Below are 19,460 nucleotides of genomic sequence, written 5' to 3'. Positions count from 1 at the left end.
GTGGAGGAGGTTAGTGTTATCGATTGGACCACTGTGTTTCCTGAAGAAGAATCCCCTACGAGAGCACTTGATAATCTAATGTCTGTTATTCTACCAATTTATAATAGTGCATGTTCTATTAAGGTAATGAAAGTGAAGAAACAGGAACCCCGTAAGCCATCGATAACGAGTGAAATACTGGAAGAAAGTAAGCTAAGGATTGAGCTTTATCAAAGATATCTAGATGATAAAAGTGATGTTTCGTATGAAAAAAAACAGCGCAATTTAGTGAACAAATTACGTCGCAAAGCTATGGCCAAATATTACGATAGAAAGTTTTCAAATTGTAAAGGAAATATGAAAGAAACTTGGAAACTGATAAATAAAGTGACCAATGGGAATGCTGAAATTGGAGGGAATAAAGTACAACTTGAAGGGTTCGCGTCTGATGATAAGTCTGGAATTGCGAATGAGTTTGGTAATTTTTTCTCCAATATCGGTATTAAAGTGCAAAATAGTGTAAAAAAAAAGATGTCAACAGGTTCAAGAATACATTATATGTGATAATAGAGGTGAGAGTTTTGAATTAGCCTTGGATCAGTGGATAAGTGATGAACTGCTTAAAATAATAAAAATCTCTGAAATCAAATTCTGCGCGAGTGAGCGGCTTATCTCTTCGAGCGTTTAAGGCAATAATGCATTATATTCTACCGTGTCCACTTTTTATTATAACCCTGTCACTTGAAAAGGGAATTTTTTCTGACCAGCTAAATGTTGCAAAACTGATACCACTTAATAAGGATGACCCTAAAAAGGGAATTGAAGACTGGAGACCAATTTCGGTCCTTTCATTATTTTCAAAATTTCTCGAAAAAGTTGTTCATAAATGTCTATATAATTTCCTAAAGGCTAGTAGTTTGCTGAGTGAGACCCAATTCAGATTTCGCAAAGGGCACTTGACGACGAATTCTTTGCAACAACTTATGGAATGAATTAACCGTGGTATGGACAGAGGTGAAACACCTTTGTCTATATTTATAGATATTCGCAAAGTATTCTATACAGTTGATTTTCAAACTCTGCTAAGTCGGATAGAGTCGGTAGGTATCCACGGAAAGTGCTTAAAGTGGTTTGAAAGTTATCTCATAGCGAGATCCCTTAAAGTAGAGTTGAATGATGTGGGCTCAGCAGCATTTCCAGTGACGCGTGGAGTACCACAAGGATCAGTGCTAGGCCCCCTACTTTACCTCACCTATGTTGATCTCATGCGTATTTATTTGAAAGATGTGTGTCTTATCTCGTTTGCTGATAATACCGTTTTAACTGTGTTTGCCTCATCTGTGAAGGACCTGGTGAGACTAGCGAATCTCGCATTGGAAAGGCTGGACATTTTCACTTCATTAAGTCTATTGTGAGTAAATGTTCACAAGAAAGTTTTATTGATGTTTTGTCGAGTTGGTACACCACTGGATGTGTCTAGCCAGGTAACTTTGTGTGGTAATCTAGTTCAGCAGGTTGATCATCTCCGCTACCTTGGTTTTTATCTTGATTCCCATCTGACATGAAAGTGTCACAGTGACGCAATTTCATTAAAAATTGCCCGTGGGGTAGGAATACTTCGACGTCTGCAGCGCTTTCTCCCTCAAAAATAACTTTTAACTATATATTATTCGTTGGTTTATCCATATATCTCTTACGGTTGCCTCCTATGGAGCAGTAACTTCTTATGCAACTATAGAAGAGGGCCATTTTGACAAAATAAAGCTGTTAGAACAATTGGTAGGTATGTCCAGGATGTACATGACATCTGTGCTTGTTTTAAGTCCCTGAAGATCCTTAATGTAGGTCAGATAAGAGATAATAAAGCTGCAGTATTTGTGTTTCAATGTAAGGATATTTTAACCCCTGATGTTTTTAAGAATTTTCACGAAATTAATAGTGACCTGCATAATTATGGAACTAGGCAAAGGATAATATAGTTGTTGATTTGCGTCGTGGTACCAGATCTTTATTTTAATGAAACACCTGGGTCCATCAGTATGGAATGAGCTACCATTGAGCATTAGAGCGCTGGAACATGTACCTCAATTTAAAAAGAATTTAAAAGATAATTTTTTGGGGGGAATTTTTTAAATTTATTATGGCTGGTAGGTTGGGTATTGGAGGAAGAGGAGCTAGAGAGGTAAGGGTGGGGTGGGAAGGTAAGGGTGGGTAGGGGCTAAGGTAAGATTGGAAGGGCAGGGTGGGGGAGAGGAGAGGGATTTGAGTATAATGAGTGATGGAGAATGGATTTGTTATTATTATTTTTCTTTTATATTTTATTTATCTATTATTATTTTTAATTCAGTTATTTATTTATTTTTCTAAATCTTTTTATATTTTATTTATTTATTTTTTTTATATACATAGGTTACATTTTATCAATTTTTGGTTTCCTTATAATAGTTTTAATTAAATGGTTGAGGCTTATGTAAATAGTTGAGTTAATAGGTAAGTAGTTACGTGGACTTTCGCGCGATCGCAAACCTTCATAGGTTTTCTCCAGCGTGAAAGTGTTGTTTAATTAATTTATTTTTTTATGAATGTGGATTAATGAACTTGTGAACTTAAAAAAAACATCTGTAAGTTCAAGACAAGCTCATACACACATGCACAAGGAAAAAGAGACAAAAAAACACATAAAAAACACGCAAAGACAGAAACAAAAACATACAAAGACAGACACAGGGACAGATAAACACACGCTCAGACATACAGGCAGTGAGAGAGAGAGAGAGAGGAAAAAACACTCGCACAAACATACAGCCAGATACACAAACACTCAAGGACAAACATAGAGACAGGAAAACAGATGCTCAGAAACATAAGCACAAAGAGAAAGAGATACAAAAAGACATACAAACACACAGAATTATGCACAGAAACACACAAAGACACACACAGAGACATGAAAACAGATGCTCAGACACACAGGCACGGAGAGAGAGAGAGAGAGAGAGAGAGAGAGAGAGAGAGAGAGAGAGAGAGAGAGAGAGAGAGAGAGAGAGAGAGAGAGAGAGAGAGAGAGAGAGAGAGAGAGAGAGAGAGAGAGAGAAAAACACATACAAACACAAAGAGCCAGACACACAAAAACACAAAGGCAGTCAGAGAGACAAGCAAAAAGAGGCTCAGTCATACAGGCACGGTGAGAGAGAGACAAAAAACACACACACAAACACACGAAGTCAGATACACAATCGTACAGGCACGGTGAGAGAGAGCTAAAAAAACCACAGAGCCAGGCACACAAACTGACAAGGACAGACACAGAGACCGTGAAACACACAATCAGAGACACAGACATGATGAGAGAGAGACAAAAACACACACAAACACTCAGAGTCAGACAAACACACACACGAAGACAATCACAGAGACAGGCAAACACACAGTCAGACACACAGGCACGGTGAGAGAGAAACAAAAACACAAAATCCACAGAGCCAGACAAAGACGGACACAGAGACAGGCAAACACACAGTCAGACACACAGGCATGGCGAGAGAGATAAGAACACACACGAACACACAGATTTAGACACACAAACACACAAAGACAGACAAAGAGACAGGAAAACACACAGTCAGACACACAGGTACGGTGATAGAGAGACAAATAAAAAAACACACAAACAAACGTAGAGGGTCAGGAACATAAAGACACAAAGATAGAAAGAGAGAAAGGCGAACACACATTCAAACAAACAGACACGGTGTGAGAAAGAGAAAACACACACAAACACAAAAATTCAGACACACAATCACACAAAAACAAACACAGAAACAGGAAAGCACAAAGTCAGACATACAGGCACTGTGAGAGAGAGAGAGAGAGAGAGAGAGAGAGAGACACAAAAACACACACAAACACACAAAGAAAGAAACAGAGACAGGCAAACACAAAGTCAGACATACAGGCACGGTGAGAGATAGAGATACAAAAACACACACATACACACAGAGTCAGATACACAAACACGCATAGACCAACACAGGGATAGGCAAACACACAGCCAGATACGCAGGCACGGTGAGAGAAAGACAAAAACAAACATAAGCTCACAGAGTCAGACACATAAACAAACAAATGCAGACACAGACAGGCAAACACACAGTCAGAGACACAGGCACGATGAGAGAGAGACAGAACACACACAAACACAGGGAGTCAGACACACAAACACACAAACACACAAAGACAGACACAGAGATAGGTAAACACACAGTCAGACACACAGGCACAGTAAGAGAGAGACAAATACACAGACAAACACACAGAGTTAGACAAACAAACACAAAGACAGACACAGAGACAGGCAAACAGAGGGTTCAGTCAAACAGGCTCGGTGAGAGAGAGACAAAACACAAACAAAGACACAGAGTCAGACACACAAACAAAGACAGACACAGAGATAGACAAACACACAGTCAGAACACAGGCAAGGCGAGAGAGAGACAAAAAATCACACACATACAAACAAACACAGTCAGACACACAAACACAAAGACAGACATAGAGCCAGGCAAACAGACGTTCAGTCACACAGGCACTGTGAGAAAGACACAGAAACACAAACGAAGATACAGAGTCAAACACACAAAAACAGACAGAGACAGACGAACAGACGCTAAGACACACATGCACGGGTTAAAAGAACAAAAAAAACACATACAAACACACAGAGTCAGACACAAAAACACACAAAGACAGACACAGGGAAAGATAGAGAGACACTCAGGCAGAAATAGGTGAGAGAGAGAGAGAGAGAGAGAGAGAGAGAGAGAGAGAGAGAGAGAGAGAGAGAGAGAGAGAGAGAGAGAGAGAGAGAGAGAGAGAGAGAGAGAGAGAGAGAGAGAGAGAGAGAGAGAGAGAGAGAGAGAGAGAGAGAGAGAGAGAGAGAGAGAGAGAGAGAGAGAGAGAGAGAGAGAGAGAGAGAGAGAGAGAGAGAGAGAGAGAGAGAGAGAGAGAGAGAGAGTGAGAGAGAGAGAGAGAGAGAGAGAGAGAGAGAGAGATAGTTAGAGAGAGAGAGAGAGAGAGAGAGGGAGAGAGGGAGAGGGAGAGAGAGAGAGGGAGAGGGAGGGAGAGGGAGAGAGAGGGAGAGAGAGAGACAGAGAGGGAGAGAAAGAGAGAGAGAGAGAGAGAGAGAGAGAGAGAGAGAGAGAGAGAGAGAGAGAGAGAGAGAGAGAGAGAGAGAGAGAGAGAGAGAGAGAGAGAGAGAGAGAGAGAGAGAGAGAGAGAGAGAGAGAGAGAGAGAGAGAGAGAGAGAGAGAGAGAGAGAGAGAGAGAGAGAGAGAGAGAGAGAGAGAGAGAGAGAGAGAGAGAGAGTGAGAGATAGAGAGAGTGAGAGAGAGAGTGAGAGAGAGCGAGAGTTCGAGAGAGAGAGAGAGAAAACACATACAAGGACATAGAGTCAGACACACGAAAATTCAAAGACAGCCACAGATACATGCAAACATATAAACACAGAGACAGACGAAAACACAGTAGACACACAGGCACGGTGGGAGAGAAAAAAATACACACACAAAAATACAGAGTTAGGTACATAAACACACAAAGACAGACACAGAGACAGGTAAACACACATTCAGACACACAGGCTCGGTGTAAGAGAGAAAAAAACACACAAACACACAGATTAAGACACACAACTACACAAAGACAAACACAGAAACAGTCAAAGACACAGTCAGACACACCTGCAAGATGAGAGAGAGAGACAAAAACACCCACAAACACACAGAGTCAGACACACAAACACGCAAAGATCAGCACAGAGACAAAACACACAGTCAGACACACAGACACGGTGAAAGAAAAGACAGAAACACACATAAGCTCATCGTGCCTGTGTCTCTGACTGTGTGTTTGCCTGTCTCTGTGTCTGTATTTGTGTGATTATGTGTGTGACTCTGCATGTTTTTGTGTGTTTTTTGTCTCTCTCTCACGGTGCCTGCATGTCTGACTGTGTGCTTGCCTGTCTATGTGTCTCTCTGTGTGCTTGTGTCTCTGACTCTGTGTCTTTTTCTCTCTCTCTTTCACCGTGCCTGTGTGACTGAATGTGTGTTTGCCTGTCTCTGTGTTGGTCTCTGTGGGCTTTTGTGTCTGACTCTTTGTGCTTGGGTATGTTTTTCGTGTCTCTATTACCCAGCCTTCGTGTCTGACTGTTTGTTTGACTGTCTCTGTCTCTATCCCAGTCTTTGTGAGTTCATGTGTTTAACTCTGAGTGTTTGTGCATTCTTTTTGTCTCTGTCTCATTGAATCTGTGTGTCTGACTGTGTGTTCGTCTGTTTTAGGGTTTATCTTTGTGTTTTTTGTGTGTCTGATTCCATGTGTCTGTGAGTGTTCTTTTCTCGCTCTTACCGTGCCTGTGTGTCTGACTGTGTGTTCGCCTGTCTCTGCGTCTATCTTTGTATGTTTATGCGTGTAACTCTGTATGTTTGCGTTTGTTTTTTCTCTCTCTCACCGTAACTACGTTTCTGACTTATTGTGTGTTTGCCTGTCTCCGTGTCTGTCCTTGTGTGTCTGACTTTGTGTGTTTGTCTGTTATTTTTTTTTATCTCTCCCACCGTGTCTGTGTGTAGCGATAAAGTTTTTCTGCCATATGTAGCGATAAAGGTTTTGTGGTCGTCCCAATAGCGGTAATGAAGATTGATCGCGTCAAATCTAATATCGTACTTTGAAAGCCGTGAAGTTACACCTTATAAGTTCTCCGATAGCGCCGCTTATAGCGCTAAAGATTGTGTCAACTAGGCTAGCGCCGTCCTCAATTAATTGAAGAAAATAGAATATGTAGACATTTAAACGTGGCCTCTCTTTTCTAGAGCTAACTGAAGATCAGATTCCTCTGGGAACGTGCCTTTGGAGACATACGAACTAATTAGCTATCATTAGGCTAGATACGGACATAGAGAATGAAATAAACACAGGTAAAAAACAATAGATTTATTGAACTTACATATTTAGGTGAACAGCAGTGGGTCACTCCAAATGACAATAACGGTGACCGAGATACAACATGAAAGAATTTAAGAATTCTATCTGAATGGTCCTGATTCTGATTTACGAATCTTTTTAAAAAGGACTTTTACCCCACTACCAAACTTAGCTCTTTAGTCTTGCGCTGTAAGGACTGGCTCGCAATTGGCTCACCTGGCCCAAGGATGCGAGCCCTTCGTCCAATAATACGTCTTAAATATTTTTGATGATTTAGACGTTCACACGGTTCTTATCGTTTAAACTTCCTGCAAAAGTGACTGCACTTTTTCTCTTTGCTGATTAAGAACTTTTCATTTTTGAAACTAGATTTAGCTTAATTATAGGAGTCGAAATTATCTTTAGAAAGAAGGAACTTTATTTTGGAATTTTAGATACATCGTGTTTTACTCATGGTACATATTACCCGTCCCATTAATTAATGACGCCCCGTCATTAGTAATTGCTTGCCTTTGGGCTTTTGAAATGTTCGCAATTTATTAATTATTTCTTCTACATAATTATTTTATATTTATGCTATGGCTTAATCAGGAGTGCTAAAAATTTTCTCTATTACTTTTATTATTTTATTCTACATCCCTATCTAAAATTCATCTACCGGACTAAGATTATTCATGGTTCTAGGCTAACTACTATATTAAAGATTTTTTTTTTTTTTGAATTCACTTTTTACAAGGCTTTTTTTTTGGTGTCTATATGGCACAATAAATTCTATCTACGCTACATTAAATGAATGACATGATAATACTACACCTAATTCTACTTGAACGTCTAGTGGTACATACATGAATGATTTATAACAAACATTATTATGTTTACCATATTCACTGGTAAAATTAAAACACTTTCACTATTGCGATTTTTGAGTTATCAAAGTTATCAAGAACTAACATATGTAAATTCACATCTATTTCATTACCTTCGAGTCCTTAGTGTACTCAATCCTCCTGTTGTAAATTATTGTCCTTCACTCTTTTCGTCTTGGTAAAATTCTTTAAAGCACTTACGTTGTGGTTTCTTCATGGGACAGTTCAAGCACGATTGTGTTCACACGACAGGCTTTCTCTTATCGTCAACTGGGAAATGATGCATCCAACTACAGGTGTGGGAATATGCCATCAGAGTTCATTCTCACCTGCTTTTCGATAGTTCATAGGGTGCCTTATCTTTTGGGATATTTTGAGGCACATAGAGAATGTATTCTCGTATAAAATTGTTCTTTTGTGTCTCTTATAAACTTGTTAGCTCATGGCTTGCGTCTATTAACCTTTGCGGTGATTCATAGGTTAATCACGAGGGAATTGAAGTATGGATTTGGACGGGTTGACCTCAAACTATAGTTACTCCTTCAACATATTGTCTTTAACTACAACTTCAAATATCTTCAAATATAATTTAACTTCAAATATCGTTAAATATTATTTAACTTCAAATATCATCACTATACAGTCAAATGATTCTGGGGTCCATAATGATTATCAAGGGCGATATTTCTGTATTTATATCTTGTACTGATCGATGGGGTTCTCAGAATTAAACTTCAAATTGTCTTTAACTTCAACTTCAAATATCTTCAAATATCTTTTATGTGATTATATAGTTCGATAAAGCACTGGATACTGAGATTCAAATATAATGTTACCTGATGCGTAATATGGTTTGTGGTCGAAGAAACAATGATCAAAGATAACTGTTGTTTTCGTAGACGAAGCTGGGATGAAAATTGCCTGGAGTGCATGGAGAGTACTCTTCGTTGGTTGAAGTATGATGAAAATAGATGCTACTAGGTTGTATCTGCACTGGGCAACTCATTGTAATGCTCGATATCCAATGTGTCAATCCACTTCCTGTAATAAAAATAACAAGGCAGAATCACACGTTCTTTAAAGTAAATACTTATAGTACAAATAAGTCACGTATTGATCGGGTACATGAATTTTTTACGTTACAAGACAGGGTTAAATAAATACACTAATATTAGTACAGAAAACTAAAATTTTTTATCGTTTTGGTTACAATAAAACGACATAATTCCCATTGGGAAAGTCAATACATAGAAGTTTCTTCTTAGTTGTTATAGCCTAAAGACGTTATAAAATATTAATTCTTCGACCTTAAGTGTGGTCTCTTATTTTACTTTCTAATATACACTACTACATACACTTTATTTTAACTTCTTTCAACACTTAGTTAATTTTTACATTAGATTTAAAATAATCATTTAAACAGAGTTTATGCTACATGATTAAATTTTGAGGTCTAATTTTACAACATGTTTCATGCCTGCATTGTTCACGCACGTCCGTGCTGTTTAAGAAACGCATGTTACAGCGTCATAACCACACGGTTTTACGTAAACGATACTACAATGAGGGAACAAGACCTAACAAGGACGAGTGGAGACCTCTATACCCACTCGTTTTCTAATGTTTTCCCTATTTCTTGGTTTAGACGTTCTCATGGGGCTCTGGGTTTAACCTCTGCATTTCAGCTGCTTCCCCGTGTTCTTCTCTCGGTTTTCGCCTTCTTAGTCTCAGGATTTTTCCGTAATTACAAGTCAATAGGGTTTCTATGGTCAGGGAAGTCGCAAATACGAAACATACGCCCAATAGTATGTTCCATCAGAAATTGGTCGATTCTTTGAGTTCATTCGTGTTTCTTTCTAGTCTTGTTACTTGTTGAAACAAGGCCTCGAAAGGTTTGGGGTCCAATTTCATAAAGATTTTCCATGCGTCATGGCTAACTAGCAATGAATTTTCATGCTTGAATATTACTCCATGTTTTACAATATCTTGGGCCACTGCGTGAACAACGAGGATTAGGATGATATTCTTAGGCCTCATCTTATTGTTTGTTTCTAGAATTAATTTATCATTAATTGTACACATTTTTTTTTTTGCAAAATTCTTTTGTTTACTGCTTTGTTATTATTATATTTTTTTTCAAAGGCACTTTAATTTTTACTTAGGTTATTTCTTATTATGTAATCATTTTGTGGCATTGGCCCAAGAAAACTGATTTGTAGGCGTAAAAAAGAATAAATATCTTAGGATTAGATAGGTTAGGAAGTAAAGTTAGGGCTTCCGAGCTTAATTCTCGTCGTGATATACCTCTATGACTGGTTGAAATAAATTTAAAGCGTTGCTAATAATCGCTATACGATTTAATTTTATATTACATTTCTCGAGTAATAAACACATGAATAGGTAAACGTGCAGCACATAATTACACTGGTATCCTATTTCTTAGGTAGGCCTAAAATAATTATAATCTGCGCTAAGACAAAATAGTTTATATATTTAGACGCTTCTCTACTGGTAATTTCTTGTTTTGGATAATATCCATCTTGGTTAGGACATGGGTCGATTTTTCATAGAAAATCCGAGGGCGAGCACGCCCACAACAAATTAAAAGCTGCATTGGCTTTGAGTTCCTCTCCAGGCTTCCCACTGGACGTGGTCCAACGCCAGTTGTCGTCCTCAGTAGACCACGAGCTTCCTACCTTTGGTTATTTTCTGTTCCAACCTTTCTCTCTGATCAACAGTGTCTTGAAATCGCTCGTATTATTTTTTTTTCATTAATATTGACTAGATTAACTTTACTGGCACACTGTTGAATTTATTAAGGTGTCAAATTTATTATATGTCAGATCTGTCTTTACATTAATTAGGGATATTTCCATCTGTAAGGTTTTTTAACCGTTCTGCCTGACTGTGTCGTTATTTTCTCCTCTGTTTCTTGCGGTTTTTTCTTTTTTGGTTTTTCTAGCGAAATAAGGTATAACTTTTTGTATTGTTTTTTAAAAAATTATTGTCCTTTTAATTTCGTTTGTTTCCCTGTGAGACTGCTGAGGTCGGTCTTTATTTTCCTATTTGTTTAGCTACTATATGGTCTGATTCGCCATCAGACTCTTCAGAACTAGTTTCCGACGAATCCGGATTAGAACTTTTAGAGGTGGCACTTTTTGAGGTGTCACCTGCCCTTCCTTCGTAAATTTCTACTCCTCTGGAAGTAGAAGGTTTATTCTCTAAGTCCTCGCCTTGAGTTCTCAACTCGGGCGATTTGAAAGATTCTTGAGAGCTTTGCGAGTAATCAATAGTTTTTGCGGGGCTCCTCGATTGTTTGAAGGCCATGTCCTCAGGCGGATGGGGCATTTTTTGCATCAGGGTTTCCCTCTATAAAGTTCACTGTTTAGGTTTGACCTTGGATACAGTTATATCATGATATTGACCTTGCTGGTCATCCTTGGGAGTCTTATTCTCGGGCAATGTACTTTGACTCTTTTTTATGGGGAAATTTATTAAATCCATAGCTTCTCGCAGGTTTGTTTTAGTTGAATCCTTGGGGGGAGTTTTCTTTACAGTAATACCGGGGGTTTCTACAGCTCTGTTTAATTCATCTTGTGAAGACAGGGGCCTTTCTATCGGTGTTGCAGGGGAAACCATATCGTCTGGAAATCTTTTGGGGGGACAAGGGGTCGAAATTCTATCGTGAAAAAATTGGGTTTTTGGAGATATTGTATAATCTAAATCTCCTGCGCTCGCCGATGAATAACTTTTTGGATCTTTTGGTGTTTTTATTTCAGGAAAAAATCCTGGTATTAGGGATTTTTTCTTAGGAAAAAATAGATTTTTCATTGCTAAAAATTCTTCAAAATTTTCCTCATCACTGTCATTCTCGAAATAGTCTTGCTTGAAATTAAAGGGTTTTAGCTCTGCCAATCTTGATTTAGGGGGCTCATTTTCTGCTTCTGACGAATCAGTAGACGAGGGCTGTGATACTCATCTCTCTGGAAATTTTGCTCTTTTGATTCGGCTAACATATGCCCTCTAAGTTCTTCCACTATCAGGGTTTTCGATTTTAATCGAATAGTTGTTACCGTACTTTTCGACTATTAAGTACGGTACGGAATATTGGTTTGAAAACTTTTTTACTTCCGTTTTTGGCTCATTCTTTAAGTAAACGCTGTCTCCTACTTTGAGATCTATACTTCCCTTGACTTTGGGTTGATTTCTAAGCTCTTGGCTTATTTTACATTTTTCCAACTCTTGCCTAACTATTTTATAAGTTTTTCTCATCCTATTTATGAATTCTTGTTTGTAATCTCCCGAGCTATTATAATACTGCCGAGATTCAATAATCTCATTATACGGGATTCTAAAATCATGACCAAAAAGTAAATAAAATGGATTGTCTTTGGTTGTTTCTGAATAAACAGTATTGATTACGTTAGTTAAAGAAGGTAAAAATTAATCCCAGTCGTTTCTATTTTCTTTTGTGTAAATAATTAGTAAATTCGAGAATACTTTATGCCTATATTGTATTTTATCGTTATCTTGTGGGTGGTGTGGGGTTGTCACCATTTTACCGATATTAAAAAAACTCATTAAGTATTTTGTTACCTTTAAAACAAAATTACCTCCGTTGTCACTCAAAATTTTATTAGGAACGCCAAATTGTAAAAATAATTTCGCTAACTCCTTACTGGTGGCATAAGCACCTTGATTTTTTAATGCTTTTGCAAAAGTAAATCCTGAAAAATGGTCTATAACCGAAAGAATACAAGTATGGCCTCTGCTAGAAATAGGCAAACCTCCACTTGTTCCGTATAAGTCAAATGAGATAATATCGAAGGGGTACTTTGCTACCGGGATCCTTCCCATTGGAGGATTAGGATAAGCTGGGGTGTTTTTTCTTAAGTTACAGGCTTGGCATGTATTTACAAATTCTTTAAGTTTTGTCATTGCGGACGGCACGTAAAAGTATTGTTTTAATTTATGGAACGTTTTCATTGCCCCTAAATGCCCACCTGTCTCTGAATGAAAATATTCAAATGCATGCACTGTTAAGTTTTGTGGTAATACAGGTATTATTGAGGTTTGGTTTCTGTTTGTCGCCGCAATCACGACTATGAATAGCACTTATTCCTCAAGATCATATCAAACAGTATCTATGTATTTTCTAAGATTCGTTATTTTATCCGGTAATACATTATCGTTACGAGAATAATTATTAAGCGCGGAACAAGTTTCGTCCTTTTTTTGCTTTCTTTTTATATTTTCTAAAGACAAGGGACAATAGTTAACCTTATTTTCCTTTACTGCGTCTTTGACTTTGTTTTTCTTACGTCCATGTTTGCTCTTAGCGTTTATGGCGTTAACTTCATTTTCTTCAGCTTCCGACGGAATATTTTCTGGGTATCTACTCAAAAAGTCGCAAGCTGCGTTTTTTTTCCTTTTAAATGTTCAAATTCATAATCTAGGACTTGGATTTTCATAATCCTTCGAGCTAGAATTACTGTGGGGTTTTTAAATGTGCGCATGTACTGCTAAATTTTATGGTCTGATCGTAGCATAAATTTTCTACCAATTAAATAGTGTCTAAATTTGTCTAAGTGGTGGATTATAGATAATAATTCTAAGTTTGTGGCGGAATAACTACTTTCGCCCTTTGATAAGGTTCTACTCGAATAGCATATAACTTTTTCTATTTTTTTTGATTAGAAGGTCTTTGTAAGGGATCAGGGTTTCCTATGGGAATTATTTGCGAAAGAATAGCCCCAATGCCTTTTGAACTAGCATCGGTTGTAACCACAAATTCCCCGTTTTCGAAATCAGGGAGTGATAATATTGGTTCAGAAGTGAGTGCCTTTTTGAGACGGTCTAGGGAAGTCTGAGCCGCCTGGGACCAGGTAGCATTTTGGGAGTTCCCTTTAGTTAATTCCGTGAGGGGTTTCGCAATTTGGGCATAATTGCGTACGAATTTTCTAAAGTAGCCAGTAAGACCTAAGATTCCCCTTAATTCTTTCATTGTTCTAGGGGGTTTGAGGTTTTCAACACATTTTATTTTATTAGGGTCTGGGGACGTCTCTCCCTGTGTTACTACAACTCCTAAAAATTACATTGTAAGTTAAAATAAATTTACTCCCTCAGGCCAATATTTTAAATTGCCCTTCCTGAATTTCTTGAGCGCCTTAGCTAATGTTGCCAAGAACTGTTCAGTGTTTTATCCCACGCATATAATATCATCAGCAAAATGAATCATATTCTTTAATCCTCTTAACAGGTGCAATAAGGGTCTACATAGCGCGCTTGAACTTGTTTTCAGTCCAAATGGTACCCTTAAGTATTCATATGAACCACATTCAGATGCTGAAAATGCAGTTTTATGGACATCCTTTTCGGCTATTTTCACTTGGTGGTAGCCTTGGGTGAGGTCCAAAGAAGTAAAAATTTAGTTTTTGCTTGAAATTGAGTCAAGAATTTCATCTATTCTTGGTAGAGGAAATTTGTTACTAACTACTTGTTTGTTGAGGGCTCTATGATCTACTACGAGTCTAAGATCTCCATTCTTTTTTGGTACTAAGATCACTGGTGCACTATACGGACTTATACTTGGACGTATAATTTCATTTTTTTTCTAATTCGTGAATTTTATTTTTTAACCATTCTTTGTGCATATATGGCACACGATATGGCTGTTTCGCTACAGGATTACCGGTCGTTAAAATTGAATGTTCATAAAACGGTATCACCCCGATGTCATCTTCAGATGCAGAAAACACATCTTTAAAATTCCATAATAATTCGTATAATTTTTTCTTAAGTTCCAAGTCCGTAATATGATCCATATTAAATTTGTTTAAAAATTGCGATTTAGTTAAAGGATATTTGTTATTTGAAGTTTTAATACCGTTAACTAGGTTTCTTTTAGAATTTTCCCATGTATTTAAATCATTCTCCGTTAAAACCTGGATTTGAACTAAACACGTCCCCTTTTTAATTGTAATTGTATCATTTTCATGGTTATTGGTTACCCAAATAAAACCTTCTCCTTTGTCAGAAGATATAATCTCTTCCTCGCATAGCAGATTTTCGGGTTTTTCAGATGGGGTCGCAAACCATATTTCGGATTTGCTAACCACTGACTCAATCATCTGTGATATTTGAATTTTTTGCATGGTTTTGGGAGGGACTTTTGTTTTCCTTATCGCGAATCCGTAATATTGCTCTTTATTTTCATTATTTATTAGATTCATACTGGCGCTATTTTGCGCCATTGCGGCATCTTGTGGCGTCACGTTGGGTTTTACTATGTTTTTCCATAATTCAATTATTTTCTTGATTTCGTTTGACCTGTACTGTCGCATATCTCCTATTTTTATTTTCGCAGATTCAATACCCTTATTTTTTAAATTTACTTCATCTCTGCAAGGTCCTTCAGAATAATTGGACAAGTTTCTAATTAGGCCATGTCCTCTTTGCGAGACATGAGGTTCAAAATATTGCGACATTATACCATCAGAAATTTTGTTTACTGTTGCGTTGTCTTCGTAACCTCTGTTACGATTTCTTAAGGTAGAAATTTCTTCCCCCCCCCCTTAGCCGGATAGACAAGCCTCTCATTTGCTACGTCTAATAGTATTCTATGTGACCTTAGAAAATTTGCGCCTATAATAGCCTCATATGGAAAGTTATCGCATATTATAAAATTTGTCATAAAGGTCCTATTGTCTCTTTTTACGCTTAGGCAAATTGAACCTTTTGCGTCCAATTTATGGCCTGTCACACTAGTTAAATTGGGATTATTAGGGTTCCTCTGTCGCCTAATATGCATAGGCAACATATTAAATACGCAAGAATTTGTGATACTAGTCGTTGTAACGGAGTAAATCAAAGCCTTGAAATAAACGTTTTCTACACAAAAATCATTAAATATAGGTAACTTGTTATTAATATCACTACAAGACGGCACTAATATTCTTTTGGACCTATTAAATATTCCGGGCACCCTCTGGGTCCAATTTATATTTCTGAGGGGCCTAAAACGTGTCCCGGAGGATTTATTTCATGTGTCGGTACCTGTAATAGATATTCAGGCATATGAGGTTCCGTAGGCATATCTAATTGATTTATATCTGTCTGCCTTCGCCATATATTATTATGGTAACTTGGATGTCTTGTGTCAGTGCCGCTTACTGGCGCTGACTGCCAATGCCGTTGTTTTGCAAAATTTTCATGTCCCGTTGGCAAGTTTTCGTGATTTCTATATAGCATTCTCGCATTATATTGGCTTTGTCGATTATTTGGGGTTTCAAATCGGTAATTAATTTGTGTATTAGGGGGAGGGTTATACAAATTTGGTTGGTACGTGTTGTAGGGTACTGTTTGGCGCAATCCCCCTGGCTATGGCCTAGTGCACGACCGGTGCTAAAATTTGTTCTTCCGAACAAATGGTTGCCGTTATTTTGCGCATTACCGACAGCAATTTTTGGTATGCGATTTGGGACATAACAGCACTCTCTCGCGATATGGTCAACACGATTGCAATTATAGCACCTTATTATTGTAGGGTTATTTTCGTAATTGGATTGTTTAATGGGCAGAAAACGAACTGTTTTCTGTCTAGGAAGATCTTGCGTTTTATTTCTTTGTGGTGTTGTGGAGTTATCCCTTGAAAAGAAATTGGGGGATGCTTGATCGCCGTTGAAGTTTTTGTTCGCATTTGAATCGCCTAGGCTATTTATTTTTGCTTTACTGTGATTTGCGACCATCGTATCGACTTCGATCAATCGCTCTACCTCCTGAACTGCGAGATCCAACGTCTGAATATTTTCGGATATTACCACTCTATATAGTTTTAGGGGTAGACCTTGCAAAAAGGTATTTAGTATTACTTTTTCATACAGTTGCCCCGAATCGATTCCATATTTTGCCTCTACAGAAATGCGTATATTATCAAGGTATTCTCTTATATTTTGTGAAAAGTCAAAGCTCACTGTTCCGTGTTTTAATTCGTTTATGGAACTGGTTTCTATAAATCTATCTTTAAATGCTTTAAACAATTTATCAACCGTATTTATTGCCAAGTTGGCATTATTGCCTATGCTATGTTCAATCTGTTTTAGAAAGGTTAAGGCCTGGCCTTTTAATCGTAGTAGGAGCATGTCTTTTAACGCTCCTGGGTCTGTTTTTGTTAGTTGTACAAACTGGGCCAATTGGATATTGAATTCGTCAACATCTGATTGACCATTGTATTCCGAGATAGATTTTGCTATTTCTATATTTTTCGCGATTAACTTCTGCACTATTAATAAGTCATTAAGTTCATCCGCCATTGTTTTTTTTTTAATTAATTCAAGATAAATTAATTTTTTTTCACTTAACCTATTTGGGGGAGGCTATTATCTCCTATGAGATATATAAAGGGTTTCCCTGTAGTAGCTTAGCGGCAATAGGCCTAATCACTTTACTTATATGTCTGTATCGTTCCTAATAATTAAAATTACAAAGTTTATAGCCTAATTAGTTCGTAAGTTTTCCTCCAATTTCCGAACCGCGCCATATGTAGCGATAAAGTTTTTGTGCCATTTGTAGCGATGAAGGTTTTGTGGTCGTCCCAATAGCGGTAATGAAGATTGATCGCGTCAAATCTAATATCGTACTTTGAAAGCCGTGAAGTTACACCTTATAAGTTCTCCGATAGCGCCGCTTATAGCGCTAAAGATTGTGTCAACTAGGCTAGCGCCGCCCTCAATTAATGGGAGAAAATAGAATATGTAGACTTATAAATGTGACCTCTTTTTTCTTGAGCTATCTGGAGATCAGATTCCTCTGGGAACTTGCCTTTGGAGGCATATGAACTAATTAGCTATCATTAGGCTAGATACGGACATATAGAATGAAATAAACACAGGTAAAAACAATAGATTTATTGAACTTACATATTTAGGTGAACAGCAGTGGGTCACTCCAAATGACAATAACGGTGACCGAGATACAACATGAAAGAATTTAAGAATTCTATCTGAATGGTCCTGATTCTGATTTACGAATATTTTTAAAAAGCACTTTTACCCCACTACCAAACTTAGCTCTTTAGTCTTGCGCTGTAAGGACTGGTTCGCAATTGGCTCATGTGGCCCAAGGATGCGAGCCCTTCGTCCAATAATACGTCTTAAATATTTTTGATGATTTAGACGTTCACACGGTTCTTATCGTTTAAACTTCCTGCAAAAGTGACTGCACTTTTTCTCTTTGCTGATTAAGAACTTTTCATTTTTGAAACTAGATTTAGCTTAAGTATAGGAGTCGGAATTATCTTTAGAAAGAAGGAACTTTATTTTGGTATTTTAAATACATCGTGTTTTACTCATGGTACATGTGTGACTGAGCGTCTGTTTACATATTTCTGTGTCTGTCTATGTGTGTGTCTTGCTCTGTGTGCTTGTATGTGTTTTTGCCTCTATTTCTCCTTGCTTGTGTGTCTGAGTGTCTGTTTACCTGTCTCTCTGTGTGTCTTTGTGTGTTTCTGTGTATGATTCTGTGTATTTGTATGTGTTTTTGTCTGTGCACTTATGTGTCCGAGTGTTTGTTTTCATGCCTCTGCGTTTGTCTTTTGGTGTTCGTGCGTCTGACTGTCTGTTTCTGCGGGTGTTTTTCTCTCTCGCTCTGCATGTATGTCTGAGCGTATGTTTGTCTGTCTCTGTGTCTGTCTTTGTGTGTTTTTGTGTCTGACTCTGTTTATTTTTTATGGTTTTTTTTCTCTCTCTCCCCTTGCATGTGTGCCTTAGAGTGTTTTTAACTTCGAGATGCTTTTTTTTTCTTCGTGACGATTTTTTTGACATTCTTTTCTTCGAGACATTTTTTTTCTTTGTGACGTTTTTTTTCTTCGTGATGTTTTTAAACTTCGAAAATTAGATTTTTCTGGGAAGTTTTTCTCTTCGAGACGGGTTTTTTAAGTTCGAGACTTTTTTTTTCGTGACTTTTTTTATTAGAGACTTTTTTTTTCTTTGTGAGGTTTTTTTCCTTTTTGACATTTTTTTCTTTGAGATGTTTTTTTTCTTCGAGACATTTTTCTTTCTCGTGACGTTTTTTTTAACTTCGAAATGTTGTTTTTTCTTTGTAACATTTTTTCTTTCTTCGAGACGTCTTTTTTAACTTCGATAACGTAGTATCCACGTGTTGGCTGTCGTCAGTTACAAACTTGGGCTCCCCACTTGACTAATGGGCCCCCCTTTGGAAGTGGTTGTTAGGGGCTCGGTGAAAATGGATGCAAAGACAGCGGTGAAATTGGATGCAAGGGCCCGACGAAATCGACTGCTAGGGCTCCCGTTAGAATTGGTTGCTAAGCCCCCAGTGGAATTGCTGGCTAGGGCTCCTGTTGGAATTGGGTGCTAGGGCCCACGTCAAAATTGGTGGCTAAGGCTCCGTTGGAATTACTTGCTATGCGCCCCCCCCTGTTGGAATTGGTTGCTAGGACTCTTGTAGAATTGCTCTCTAGGGTCCCTGTTGGAATTGGTTACTATGGGCCCCGTTGGAGTTGGCTGCCAGGGCCGTGGGGAAATTGCTCGCTTGGGCCCCCGTTGTAATTGGTTGCTAGTGCCCCGGTGGAATTAGTCGCTAGGGCCCCCGTTGGGATTGGTTGTTAGGGCCCCGGTGGAATTA

This window comes from Artemia sp. Qi Xiang Cuo, chromosome 13 (genome assembly GCF_049724085.1).
Source record: "Artemia sp. Qi Xiang Cuo chromosome 13, ASM4972408v1, whole genome shotgun sequence".
Taxonomy (NCBI): domain Eukaryota; kingdom Metazoa; phylum Arthropoda; class Branchiopoda; order Anostraca; family Artemiidae; genus Artemia; species Artemia sp. Qi Xiang Cuo.
This window is presented reverse-complemented; position numbering follows the sequence as displayed.